The sequence below is a fragment of the Cajanus cajan genome, chromosome 2, assembly GCF_000230855.2.
Source record: "Cajanus cajan strain Asha chromosome 2, NIPB_CcT2T_4, whole genome shotgun sequence".
In the NCBI taxonomy this organism is placed as follows: Eukaryota; Viridiplantae; Streptophyta; class Magnoliopsida; order Fabales; family Fabaceae; genus Cajanus; species Cajanus cajan.
In genome coordinates, this window is record NC_138518.1 from 59,252,242 (window position 1) to 59,267,197 (window position 14,956).

General features: G+C 34.1%; 1 long non-coding RNA gene across 1 annotated transcript; it reads right to left on the reverse strand.

Moving 5' to 3' along the window:
* Window positions 1–2,801: 2,801 nt before the first annotated feature.
* On the reverse strand, window positions 2,802–4,308 carry LOC145954418 (uncharacterized). The gene is made up of 2 exons (XR_014431627.1): window positions 3,890–4,308; window positions 2,802–3,052 (listed from the first exon to the last, which is right to left on the reverse strand). It is a non-coding gene; the product is annotated as an uncharacterized LOC145954418 (long non-coding RNA).
* Between the last annotated feature and the right edge of the window lie 10,648 nt (window positions 4,309–14,956).

Genomic DNA, 14,956 nt, shown 5'->3' on the forward strand with positions numbered 1-14,956 from the left:
AGGAGAACCTTATCTTTTTAAAATTTTATATACTATTATGTGTAATTATTTATGCATTTATTTGATTATATTTATTTAGTGGGGTGCCCCTAACCTCACTATATTTATATATTTATTCAGTAAGGTGTTCCTAACCTCACTATATTTATATATTTATTCAGTGAGGTGTTTCTAACTTCACTATATTTATATATTTATTCAGTGAGGTGTTCCTAACTTCACTATATTTATATATTTATTCAGTAAGGTGTTTCTAACTGCACTATATTTATATATTTATTCAGTGAGGTGTTTCTAACTTCACTATATTTATATATTTATTCAGTGAGGTGTTCCTAACTTCACTATATTTATATATTTATTCAGTAAGGTGTTTCTAACTGCACTATATTTATATATTTATTCAGTGAGGTGTTCTTAACCTCATTTAACTACTTAACTTTTAATTACAATGTTTATTTATGTTATTATTATATTTATTCAGTGAGGTGTTCCTAACCTCATCTAACTACTTAACTTTTAATTACTATGTTATTGTTATATTTATTCAGTGAGGTGTTCCTAACCTCATCTAACTATTTAACTTTTAATTATTATGTTTATTTATTTATGTTATTATTTAGTGGGGTGTTTCTAACCTCATATATTTGTTTAACCTTTAATTACTATTACTTATTCTATGATTATTCTTAAATCTATTTTGAGTAATTTTTTTATGATTAATATAATTTGTTAAAATGTCTTTTACTCATTTTAAAGATAATTAATACTCTATGGCCATAGATGATAAAGTTTGAATTATTTGTAGCTGGAGGTTTAACCTTGGGGATTTAAATGAGTAAGAAATGGAGGTGGAATATCTTTTGGTTGGTGTTATAATGATGCTCATTTATCCTGACTAGTCACTACAAGTATAATTCAGATTTTATTGTATCAAGAAAATCTAATATTTAATCTGTATAAATATATATTTATATATATATATATGTTAAAATTTTATTTATAAATAATTATGTTTATTCGTTCGAATTATTGTATTTATTGGATATTGTTCTTACTCCTTTCTTTTCTTTGTTTTTTTTTTAATTAAATATATTATAAATAGATGGATCAACTTGAGATTCCAGATCATTTTGCTGTTATTGTTACTGCTGTCCTACATGGAAGGAAATTGGAATACGGAGGCTATTTGATGGATCTGTTATAACTTTACTTGTCAATCATATTATTTTAATTGTAATTTTCTTTCCGTTATGAATATATATATTGTATTAAAAGAGTAAGGAAAAGGAATAATGTGTAAAATAATACGTTATTCTAAATATTTTAGAACGATATGTTATGTATTAAATTCACAAGATATTCTTTTCTTTACTTTTATTTTTATTAAATAAATATATAGATATTGTTAATGATATAATTGCGAAAATATTATAAAATTTTATAATTTTATATTGTATAATTTGGGTATTAGAATTAGGCGTTACATTTAATATTTTAAAGATAAATAATACTCTATGGCCATAGATGATAAAGTTTGAATTATTTGTAGCTGGAGATTTAACCTTGGGGATTTAAATGAGTAAGAAATGGAGGTGGAATATCTTTTGGTTGGTGTTATAATGATGCTCATTTATCCTGACTAGTCACTACAAGTATAATTCAAATTTTATTGTATCAAGAAAATCTAATATTTAATCTGCATAAATATATATTTATATATATATATATGTTAAAATTTTATTTATAAATAATTATGTTTATTCGTTCGAATTATTGTATTTATTGGATATTGTTCTTACTCCTTTCTTTTCTTTGTTTTTTTTTTTTAATTAAATATATTATAAATAGATGGATCAACTTGAGATTCCAGATCATTTTGCTGTTATTGTTACTGCTGTCCTACATGGAAGGAAATTGAAATACGGAGGCTATTTGATGGATCTGTTATAACTTTACTTGTCAATCATATTATTTTAATTGTAATTTTCTTTCCGTTATGAATATATATATTGTATTAAAAGAGTAAGGAAAAGGAATAATGTGTAAAATAATACGTTATTCTAAATATTTTAGAACGATATGTTATGTATTAAATTCACAAGATATTCTTTTCTTTACTTTTATTTTTATTAAATAAATATATAGATATTGTTAATGATATAATTGCGAAAATATTATAAAATTTTATAATTTTATATTGTATAATTTGGGTATTAGAATTAGGCGTTACATTTAATGGTATCAGAGCAACGTTCCATGTGTAACTTGGGGAAATGTGCTAACCATGTTTCTATTATAAACTGATCTATAAAATTACAGATGGCAGGAAGAAGGAATACCGAACTAACAGAGGCTGTACAAGCTATTAGGGACATGGCTGCCGCCTTGTTAAGGAATCAACCACCAGGAAGAACAGGAGAGTCACAAGGACTTGTAGAATTCAGAAGCAATAACCCTTCCCAATTTGATGGAGGATACAATCCTGAAAAAGCTGAATTATGGATTAAAGAAATAGAAAAAATATTTCGAGCTATGAACTGTCCTGACAACCAAAAAGTAAATTATGCAGTATTTATGTTAGTAGGAGAAGCAGAATATTGGTGGGATAGTACCAGGAGATTATTAGAAGGAGGGGGAATAATCATTACATGGGAAGTATTTAAAACCAAATTTTTTGAAAAATATTTTCCTAATGATGTTAGGAGGGCTAAAGAAATAGAATTTATGCAGTTAAAACAAGGGAATATGACAGTGGGAGAATATGCTTCTAAGTTTGAGGAATTGGGAAAATACTCTACTTTCTTTTAATACATAACATATCGTTCTAAAATATTTAGAATAACGTATTATTTTACACATTATTCCTTTTCCTTACTCTTTTAATACAATATATATATTCATAACGGAAAGAAAATTACAATTAAAATAATATGATTGACAAGTAAAGTTATAACAGATCCATCAAATAGCCTCCGTATTCCAATTTCCTTCCATGTAGGACAGCAGTAACAATAACAGCAAAATGATCTGGAATCTCAAGTTGATCCATCTATTTATAATATATTTAATTAAAAAAAAAACAAAGAAAAGAAAGGAGTAAGAACAATATCCAATAAATACAATAATTCGAACGAATAAACATAATTATTTATAAATAAAATTTTAACATATATATATATATATATATAAATATATATTTATACAGATTAAATATTAGATTTTCTTGATACAATAAAATTTGAATTATACTTGTAGTGACTAGTCAGGATAAATGAGCATCATTATAACACCAACCAAAAGATATTCCACCTCCATTTCTTACTCATTTAAATCCCCAAGGTTAAACCTCCAGCTACAAATAATTCAAACTTTATCATCTATGGCCATAGAGTATTATTTATCTTTAAAATGAGTCAAAAACATTTTAACAAATTATATTAATCAAAAAAAAAATTACTCAAAATAGATTTAAGAATTTATCATTATTTAAGCTTTAATTAAATAACACAAATTTAAATAAAATATATTAAGAGCACTAATTAATTAAATGACAATGACAATTATTATAAAATAATTAAACAATATAAAATGTGAATATATTAATAATTATTATGGATAAGAATAATCATAGAATAAGTAATAGTAATTAAAGGTTAAACAAATATATGAGGTTAGAAACACCCCACTAAATAATAACGTAAATAAATAAACATAATAATTAAAAGTTAAGTAGTTAGATGAGGTTAGGAACACCTCACAGAATAAATATATAAATATAGTGAGGTTAGGGGCACCCCACTAAATAAATATAATCAAATAAATGCATAAATAATTATACATAATAGTATATAAAATTTTAAAAAGATAAGGTTCTCCTCCCCCTTACCTAGATAAGTAGGAGTTGAAACTAGTGCAATATCTCTCTAAAAACTTAGGCAGAATCTCTTCCTCTTTCTCCTTAAACAAGGCACTAGAGCAGAACCTCCTTTTCTTTCTCCTTCTCTCTCTCTTACTTTCTCTCTCTATTTCTCCAGAATTTCCTTCTCTCTAGAATTCTGAATTTTCAAAACCTTAGGCCCCTATTTATAGAAATTTTGAAGTTACTATGCACTATGCACTATTCATTAAAATAATATTATAAGTTACTATGCACTATTCATTAAAATATTCAAATTAATTATTAAATTGAACCTTGCTTCCCTCGTGCCACCCTTAGCAGCCATTTACTATTCACGTATACGTATACGTGAATAGTAAAATACGTATATGTGAATAGTAAAAATACGTATACATGAATAGTAAAAATACGTATATGTGAATGTCGCCACCGGCCCGAAACGGGCTTTCGGCATTCGCGAAGGATGGTTGGACTCTTTTATTTGTTTAAAAATATGGATTGCTAGAATGACTTATTCTCAAACTGAGACCTTGTCAAACGAGCAATTTTATTAAAAGGCTCACCAATCCATGTTAATCCCAAGCGGGACCCTCCATGGATTAGCGGTTTTCATAAAAAGGAAGGGTTCATGGAGTCGCCACCAATGTTTTACTCAAAACATTGGAAAAAGAAGTTTAAGGCAATCGATTCAAAAATCGACTTCGGCCATGACAACCAGAGTCGGGTAAGGGAGTCGGTTACGCGTGGGGAAGGTGTTAGCACCCCACAGCGCCCCTTTCGGGTTCCCTATGACAGATTATTTCTAAAAATAATAGTGCAAAATTACTAAATTACCCCTATTTATTCTAAACAATTATAACTTAACTATCTACATGATGACAGTTAAATATACACACAGAAAGCAGTAAAAGGAAGGACTTAAGAAGAAACCTTTGAAGCGTGCTTTTATATTCAAGTAAAACTGGGAAGCTTGTTGGCGTTCCCTCGCTCTACAAGCCCGCTCGCTCCCTCCTAGAAAATTTTAACTATGGAAATCCGGAGGATTTCCCTTCGACTCAGTTCGAGACTCAAGCAAAAAGCTCAGAACTCGAGAACTTTGTCGGATCAACTCTCCGAGTGATTTCTAGGCAGAGCACTGCTCAAAAAAACCCAGAATACTCAAGAAGAGGGTTAAAACTCAGTGTAAAAGTGTAGAATGACGTCCAAATGACGTCTTATTTATAGGGAACAGGCGCAATACGGGCCCTGGAGTCAATACGGCCCGTATTGAAGTTTTGAACTACAATACGGCCGTATTGAATTTAGTACGACCGTATTGAAGTTCAAAAAAACTCAATACGGCCGTATTGAGTTCAGTGCGGCCGTAGTGAAGTTCAGAAACTTCAATCCGGTCGTATTGAGTTCAGTGCGGCCGTATTGTAGTTCAAAATGTTTAATACGGCCGTACTGAACTTTTGGGAGGCCGTATTGGGCTTCATTCCCTCCACTTCCTTATTTTGAGCTTATTACAAGACCTCTAGACCTACAGAGAATCCTCCTAGGGCCTTCCATGAGTCCTTCTGGCTGACTTTCCTTCAGTCCTCAAGAGTCTTCAAGCTTTATTTCCGACCCGGACAATTTTAGGGGTCTACAGCTGCCCCCCCTTTACTTAGTCAAACGGCCTTTTTGGTGTACCGTTTGATAAGTAAAGGAGTTGACCCAATTGTCCGGGGAATGAGCCATCCTTCCGACTTGTAGTGTCTTCAGGTGGGAAAATTGTTGAGTAGCCTCTCCAGGTTGGTGCATACCTCCGCGCTTCTAGTCACTTTGGTAGCGTGAGTCTTGCCCTCTCCAGGGTGAGTTTGCCCTCTCCAGGGTGAGTTTGCCCTCTCCAGGGTGAGTTTGCCCTCCCCAGGGTGAGTTTGCCCTCTCCAGGGTGAGTTTGCCCTCTCCAGGGTGAGTATTAGTCGTCGCCTCTCCAGGCTTGTGCATACCTCAGTGCTTCTGATCACTTTGGTAGCGTGAGTCTTGCCCTCTCCAGGGTGAGTTTGCCCTCTCCAGGGTGAGTTTGCCCTCTCCAGGGTGAGTTTGCCCTCTCCAGGGTGGCTGAGTTTGCCCTCTCCAGGGTGAGTTTGCCCTCTCCAGGGTGAGTTTGCCCTCTCCAGGGTGAGTTTGCCCTCTCCAGGGTGAGTTTGCCCTCTCCAGGGTGAGTTTGCCCTCTCCAGGGTAGCTGAGTTTGCCCTCTCCAGGGTGAGTTTGCCCTCTCCAGGGTGAGTTTTCCCTCTCCAGGGTGGCTGAGTTTGCCCTCTCCAGGGTGAGTTTGCCCTCTCCAGGGTGAGTTTGCCCTCTCCAGGGTGAGTTTGCCCTCTCCAGGGTGTTGCCTCTCAACATGGGCAGCTGAGTTTTCCCTCTCCAGGGTGAGTTTGCCCTCTCCAGGGTTTTGAGATAAGTTTGTCTCCACAGTCCACGATGCTGCTTCGATGATTGTTTTTGATTTTTGTGCCACTGAGGGCTGGATAACGCAGGGATCCGTCTAGGGGATGTGCAGTTACTCATAGGTTCTTGTGTCCCAACTTTCCATTGCGTAGTTGGTACCCATTGAGGAATTTCTGTTTCCTTAGGGTGTAGACACGAAGATGCTCTTTCTGATGTGAGCGATGCCTTATGATTGGCTGACGTCCTTTCGACGATGGTGGAGTATCCCGGTTATCCTTATTCGGGTGACTCTTTTGATTTTCCGGTTTTGTTGCCTCTGCGTAGGCTGTTATCCACTGGGGGATTTTGTCGTTTTGTTGTGATTAGCCTCTTCTGTTAGGCAGATCATCTTGACGCTTGATGTTTGGCTGAGAGCCGGATTCCACTTGGGGAATGATTATTTGTCTTTTGTGATTTTTCTCTTTTTGAAGGAGTGCCTTTGAGTAGGCGAATGATCTTGATGTTCAGTGTTCGGCTGAGTGCCGGATTCCGCTTGGGGAATGGTTATTGATGTTTTTTTGATTTTTTTGCTTTTTGAAGGGATGCCTCTGAGTAGGAGACTGGGGATTTGAAGTTCTTATGTATCCCAGAGTATTATTTAGAAAGCCTCTTCAGGCTTAGCTTCACTCATTGCTTGAGTTGGAAAGCTATTCTCCACTGAGGAAGTATGAGTCCTTTCGACTTGGATATTCTGTTTGGATGATCAAGCCTTCCTTGGGGAATCTAGCTTTCACTGGGGAATTTAGTCCGAGCGTGGAAGCTGAGATATCTCTGAGGAGTATTATTTCGGCGAGCCTCTCCAGGCTCAGTTATTTTGGAGAGTATTATTTCGGCAAGCCTCTCCAGGCTCGGTTATGATGAGAGAGTATTATTTCGGCGAGCCTCTCCAGGCTCAGTTATTCTGTATGATGAGAGAGTATTATTTCGGCAAGCCTCTCCAGGCTCAATTATTCTGATGAGGGAGTATTATTTCGGCAAGCCTCTCCAGGCTCAATTATTCTGTACGAGTATTATTTTGGCAAGCCTCTCCAGGCTCAATTATTCTGTGGGAGAATTATTTCGGCAAGCCTCTCCAGGCTCAGTTATTCTGTATGAGTATTATTTCGGCAAGCCTCTCCAGGCTCAGTTATTCTGTACGATGCGATTGATTTTCTAAATCTTTTGCCTTTTTTGTCGTTTTTGGGCTTTTCCTGTATTTTTTTTTGTCGTTTTTTGGCTTTTTCTGTATTTTTGCCTTTTTTGTCGTTTTTTGGCTTTTTCTGTATTTTTTGCCTTTTTTGTCGTTTTTGGGCTTTTCCTGTATTTTTGCCTTTTTTGTCATTTTTTGGCTTTTTCTGTATTTTTGCCTTTTTTGTCGTTTTTTGGCTTTTTCTGTATTTTTTGCCTTTTTGTCATTTTTTGGCCTTTTCTGTTGACTGTTGTCATACACAAGCAATTTTTCTATTTTTCTATTTTATGCAATTGCCTCATGAAGAGGTCTTTGAAAATTTCTTTGTGGCCAATACGGCCATATCCATTTCAGTACGCCCGTATTGAGTTGAAAATTTGTTCATAACCCTATTTTTAGTACGGGTGTACTGAACATGATACGGGTGCATTTGTTTTTTCTGAAGTTTGATTTTTTTTTTTTTTTTTTTTTGAATAAACAGAGAATAAGTGATCTTCCATTACACCTATCATCTGTATGCATGTATGCGGTATGATGCACCTAATTCTATTTGATTCATTTTTCAAAAGAATTAATCGATGCGTTTCTCTGTTTGTATTTTGCCATTCCTCTAGACGGGCTGTGCGTTGCCGATTTCTGTAACCGAGGAATGATGCGTGTTATATTGAGATTCGGCGTCATCAACCAAATGATCCTTCCCTTCCTCTAGAAGATATGTCAACCCTCCTATTGACCACTATATCTCCATGTTTCCACTAGATTATCCTAAAATCGCTTGGGACAAGAGAGAAAAGAAAGGAAAGGTATATATTTGCTCTGAAGTTTGTGTTTTAGAGGGGTTTTTATTTTCATTTTGAAAAATGGTTTTTGTAAGAATGGCTGGCCAAGGTAGGCTTATTGTGTTTAGGCTTGTTTGATTAAACACTTATGAAGTTAAGAAAATCTTTGTTTATTGACGTTGTGATTTTGACAACTTAGATAGCTTCCCTTGAACCTTTCTTGAATTCGGCTTGTGGTACCATCATGGATTTTTTTTTTGTTTTTTGATTGTCCTTATTTTTGCCTAAAACACCCTTTTGTGGAGTTTTAGCGGACTTTTGTTTTTGTTCATTTTCGTAACCCTAACTTTTGCCTAGGTCACCCTTTTCGTGGGATTCCTAGCGGGTCTTTTGCTCTTATTTTTGCGCAGCCCCCTTTTTGGGTTTCCTGCCGAGCTTCTTTTACTTTAAAGGATTTCTTTTTATCCATGATGGCACTTGTCGAGGCCAAGGAAAGGTGCTCTAAGTTGTCACGCACACTTCCACATAAAAATGATGCGGGTTTATTGTTATTAAGACAATTTTAACCTCATTCATGCTTATTCAAACAGGGTTAAAATAATGTGGTCTAGAATTTTATTATAAGCAAGAAGAGAAGCAGTAAGAAATAATAAAGAATGATTTTATTATAATCATAATGGAAACATGTGCCCTATCGAGGCTCGGGGGTCGGGCTGTCCCCGAGGAGTAATCTCTAATAGTCATCGGGTCTATACATCCCTATCGGAAGGAGAAGAACATTTGATGACGACGACCGGCCTTGACGTTTGTGAACCGGCCTTCCTAAAGATCTGGCTTAAAGAACGTCGAGAAGGATCTTGGTTCCTCTTCGTCCTTTGATCTTTATTAGGGTTGTATCCTAACCCTTGTTTCCCCGGATTATCCTTGATAGTAGGTAGCTCGGGAATTCCTTGGGAATCTTTGCCAAGTCCTTGTCCCGGCAAGTATCCGTTCTTGGTGAGCATGTAGGCTACCTTCTTCATTTCTCGGGGAAACGTTTCAACATTGGCAATCTCCAATGCTTGGAAGGCGGTTTCTAAAGCTTCCTCTGCTGCATCCACGTAAGGTATGGCGGATGGCTTGCTGATGAGTATGTCATCTTCAGCTTGTACAGTCACCAGCTTGTCACCCACTATGAACTTGTCACCCACTATGTCCTCCTCGGATTCTTTATTTTCCTCAGTTTTCTCCTTTTCTTTTCCTTTATTCTTGGGAGCTTTATCATGAAGATCTTCGGGAGTGTAGATCCTGCCACTCCTAGTCATGCCCCCAAGTCCAGCGATGTTGGAGATATCGCTGTCGGCAGAAGAATGGATGTCGTATATCCATGGCACAGCCTTATTTGATTCGTAGGGAAAAGGCCTTGGAGTAGTGATCCTTAATGGTGTTGGACCTTCCCCCTTGTTTGTCTTGATTACCAACAACGGAGTTGATGTGTGTTCGCTTGGCGCGGTTGTTGGCTTACACTTGATAACGAACGGCGTGCGATCCATTCTTTGAACATACGCATCGATTAATTCTTTCTTTTTATTAATGTTTATTAATGAATTACTAGGAGGGATGTATGAAATGCAAATCTAGATCCCTCCATGATCTTTGATGAGAATGCATGATATGAGATGATGACGTTGAATATGCATGCATTGTGTTTATTCAACTAAACATTATCATGTTTTTAGGATGTCCCTAAGATGATGCATGATATTGCTAGGTTTGGATAAATAACCCTTTTTTTTCTTCTTTTTTTTTTGGGTATTTTGTTTTTTGTATTTTTTTGGGTGAAAAGGGAAACTACCTATATGAATGTGATGAAGGTAGATGTTAACACCATGCAATGGAAGATTCTTATTCCTATTTATTCTTATTTTAAAAAGGAATGTTGTATGTTTAAAGAAATGCAATGTATGCTCAAACAATTTCACATAATCAATGCACAAACAATTCACTCATCCACGAACAGTCACGAGCGAATCACGAGGTAGGGGTATCCTGCAGAAAAGTGCATATTCAAGGTGGTTCTAACTGTTCTCACCGGTCTGAGGCCCCCAAGGTGCCCCCATTATAGGGACCCAATTCCTCTCGTCGTAAGTCGATGGAAAGTTCCAACGCACTGTCGGACTTGAGTTCATGGTTATCACCTTGAGTGATGCTTTCCGACAACGGTCTACGGGCACCTATAGACCCATTCGACAACCGGCCGTACTAACATCCACTCCCTATGGCTTACCACTCATGCCCCCGGGTATAGAGGGAACTGTTGTGTGCAAAGGTTCGTGTGCAGTTTGTATTTCAAACAATTGCGGAAAATTAAACAAACAACAGTTATTAAAGCCAAATAGATAAACATGTTATCATACAAGTGAGGGGTAACGAAGTAATTTTAAACTATTATTTTAGAAATAATCCATCACTAAATGGAACTGACTCTCAAGGCTTCCCCAGTGAAGTTGCCATCTGTCGCCACCGGCCCGAAACGGGCTTTCGGCATTCGCGAAGGATGGTTGGACTCTTTTATTTGTTTAAAAATATGGATTGCTAGAATGACTTATTCTCAAACTGAGACCTTGTCAAACGAGCAATTTTATTAAAAGGCTCACCAATCCATGTTAATCCCAAGCGGGACCCTCCATGGATTAGCGGTTTTCATAAAAAGGAAGGGTTCATGGAGTCGCCACCAATGTTTTACTCAAAACATTGGAAAAAGAAGTTTAAGGCAATCGATTCAAAAATCGACTTCGGCCATGACAACTAGAGTCGGGTAAGGGAGTCGGTTACGCGTGGGGAAGGTGTTAGCACCCCACAGCGCCCCTTTCGGGTTCCCTATGACAGATTATTTCTAAAAATAATAGTGCGAAATTACTAAATTACCCCTATTTATTCTAAACAATTATAACTTAACTATCTACATGATGACAGTTAAATATACACACAGAAAGCAGTAAAAGGAAGGACTTAAGAAGAAACCTTTGAAGCGTGCTTTTATATTCAAGTAAAACTGGGAAGCTTTTTGGCGTTCCCTCGCTCTACAAGCCCGCTCGCTCCCTCCTAGAAAATTTTAACTATGGAAATCCGGAGGATTTCCCTTCGACTCAGTTCGAGACTCAAGCAAAAAGCTCAGAACTCGAGAACTTTGTCGGATCAACTCTCCGAGTGATTTCTAGGCAGAGCACTGCTCAAAAAAACCCAAAATACTCAAGAAGAGGGTTAAAACTCAGTGTAAAAGTGTAGAATGACGTCCAAATGACGTCTTATTTATAGGGAACAGGCGCAATACGGGCCCTGGAGTCAATACGGCCCGTATTGAAGTTTTGAACTACAATACGGCCGTATTGAATTTAGTACGGCCGTATTGAAGTTCAAAAAAACTCAATACGGCCGTATTGAGTTCAGTGCGGCCGTAGTGAAGTTCAGAAACTTCAATCCGGTCGTATTGAGTTCAGTGCGGCCGTATTGTAGTTCAAAATGTTTAATACGGCCGTACTGAACTTTTGGGAGGCCGTATTGGGCTTCATTCCCTCCACTTCCTTATTTTGAGCTTATTACAAGACCTCTAGACCTACAGAGAATCCTCCTAGGGCCTTCCATGAGTCCTTCTGGCTGACTTTCCTTTGGTAGGGTAATGAAATCAAAGAAACTCACTCCTCGATTTATTGGTCCTTATCAAATCCTTAGAAAAATAGGTCCTGTTGCTTACCAAATTTCTCTACCACCTTTTCTTTCTAATCTCCATAATGTCTTCCATGTGTCTCAGTTAAGAAAATATATTTCTGACCCTTCTCATATAATAATGCCTGATACAGTACAATTAAAGGATAACCTTACATTTGAAACAATGCCTGCACAGATCGCAGACAGGAGGATCAAGCAGTTGAGAGGCAAACAGATTGCACTGGTAAAGGTAATCTGGAATGATGTTACTGGAGATGCTACTTGGGAACTCGAAGAAGAAGTTAAGAAAAATTATCCTTACTTATTTTAAGCAATAAAAATTTCGAGGACGAAATTTCTGTAAGTAGGAAAGAATTGTAATATCCCAAATTTTATTAAATAAAACAAGTTATTTTGATTTTAAATATTTATTGAGATTATTAGAAGGTTTATCATATTTTTATTTACGTATTTTACTATTTACATATACGTATTTTACTATTCACATATACGTATTTATGTATTTATGAATAGTAAATATATTATTATTTTAATGAATAGTAAATATAATAATATTTTAGTAAAAAGTATATATGATTAGAATGCCAATCATTCAAAGGAAATACGTAAGCCCTTACGTAAGTTTTCAAATAATTATATTAATATTAAATTATATTATATAATATTATGAATAGTAACTTAAGAATTGTTATAAATAAGAGACGGAGGTTTTGAAAAATGATACAATCGAAGTGGAAATTTAGAGAGAAAGATAGAGGGAGAGAGAGAGAATCCAAAAGAGGAGGTTCTGCTCAAGTTGTAACTCTTGTTTATCTAGGTAAGGGGGAGGAGAACCTTATCTTTTTAAAATTTTATATACTATTATGTGTAATTATTTATGCATTTATTTGATTATATTTATTTAGTGGGGTGCCCCTAACCTCACTATATTTATATATTTATTCAGTGAGGTGTTCCTAACTTCACTATATTTATATATTTATTCAGTAAGGTGTTTCTAACTGCACTATATTTATATATTTATTCAGTGAGGTGTTCTTAACCTCATTTAACTACTTAACTTTTAATTACAATGTTTATTTATGTTATTATTATATTTATTCAGTGAGGTGTTCCTAACCTCATCTAACTACTTAACTTTTAATTACTATGTTATTGTTATATTTATTCAGTGAGGTGTTCCTAACCTCATCTAACTATTTAACTTTTAATTATTATGTTTATTTATTTACGTTATTATTTAGTGGGGTGTTTCTAACCTCATATATTTGTTTAACCTTTAATTACTATTACTTATTCTATGATTATTCTTAAATCTATTTTGAGTAATTTTTTTATGATTAATATAATTTGTTAAAATGTCTTTTACTCATTTTAAAGATAATTAATACTCTATGGCCATAGACGATAAAGTTTGAATTATTTGTAGCTGGAGGTTTAACCTTGGGGATTTAAATGAGTAAGAAATGGAGGTGGAATATCTTTTGGTTGGTATTATAATGATGTTCATTTATCCTGACTAGTCACTACAAGTATAATTCAAATTTTATTGTATCAAGAAAATCTAATATTTAATCTGTATATATATATATTTACATATATATATATATATGTTAAAATTTTATTTATAAATAATTATGTTTTTTTTGTTCGAATTATTGTATTTATTGGATATTGTTCTTACTCCTTTCTTTTCTTTGTTTTTTTTTTAAATTAAATATATTATAAATAGATGGATCAACTTGAGATTCCAGATCATTTTGCTGTTATTGTTACTGCTGTCCTACATGGAAGGAAATTGGAATATGGAGGCTATTTGATGGATCTGTTATAACTTTACTTGTCAATCATATTATTTCAATTGTAATTTTCTTTCCGTTATGAATATATATATATTGTATTAAAAGAGTAAGGAAAAGGAATAATGTGTAAAATAATACGTTATTCTAAATATTTTAGAACGATATGTTATGTATTAAATTCACAAGATATTCTTTTCTTTACTTTTATTTTTATTAAATAAATATATAGATATTGTTAATGATATAATTGCGAAAATATTATAAAATTTTATAATTTTATATTGTATAATTTGGGTATTAGAATTAGGCGTTACATAATATATACATTTCAAAATATACTAAAATATGAACACTTTGATTACCTTCGAGTTGTTGTTTAATTTTAACAAAATTTGATATAAACATATAAAGTGATATAAACTTTCAATCTAATGGTTGGATTTACAAAATTCACATTTAATATAAAGTTATTGAGCAGTGTAATACTTAGTAAAAGTTACACCGATGTTATTATAACCCTTATCATTTTAAAATATATAAATTATTATTTAAACTTTAAAATTTATAATAAATAATTTAAATTGTATCATAATTTTAATTTTAAATAAAAATAAGTAGATTGTTAATTATGCAAGTAAGTATATATATGTATATATATATAAATAAAGATTAATTAAATATAATATAATTATTATTATTGCTAATATAATTATTATATAATTTTTATATTTTATAGCAGTCTGGACACACCAAAATGAGAAGGATCCAAAAATAGTATAAATATGAGATTGTATAGTTGAGGATGACTTAAATGAATTAATTTGTACCACTTATACTGACAACATGCATCTGCTTTTCGGTAGCTTATCTCATCAAGACTCCACAGTTAAGCGTGCTTAACTTGGAGTAATATAGGGATGAGTGACCTTCTGGGAAGTTTCCCAGAAAATGTGTAGTAAGGACAAAACACGTTGAAAAGTGACGTGTCGTGAAATAACATCCTTGAGAAGCCAAATATGAGTGTTGTTACATTAATAAATTTATTAAAATTAAACAAAAATTAAACCTGATACTTTTAAGATCGGTTATTTCGTAACCAATCTTAAAAGCTATACTTTTAAGATCAGTTAAATAACCGATCTTA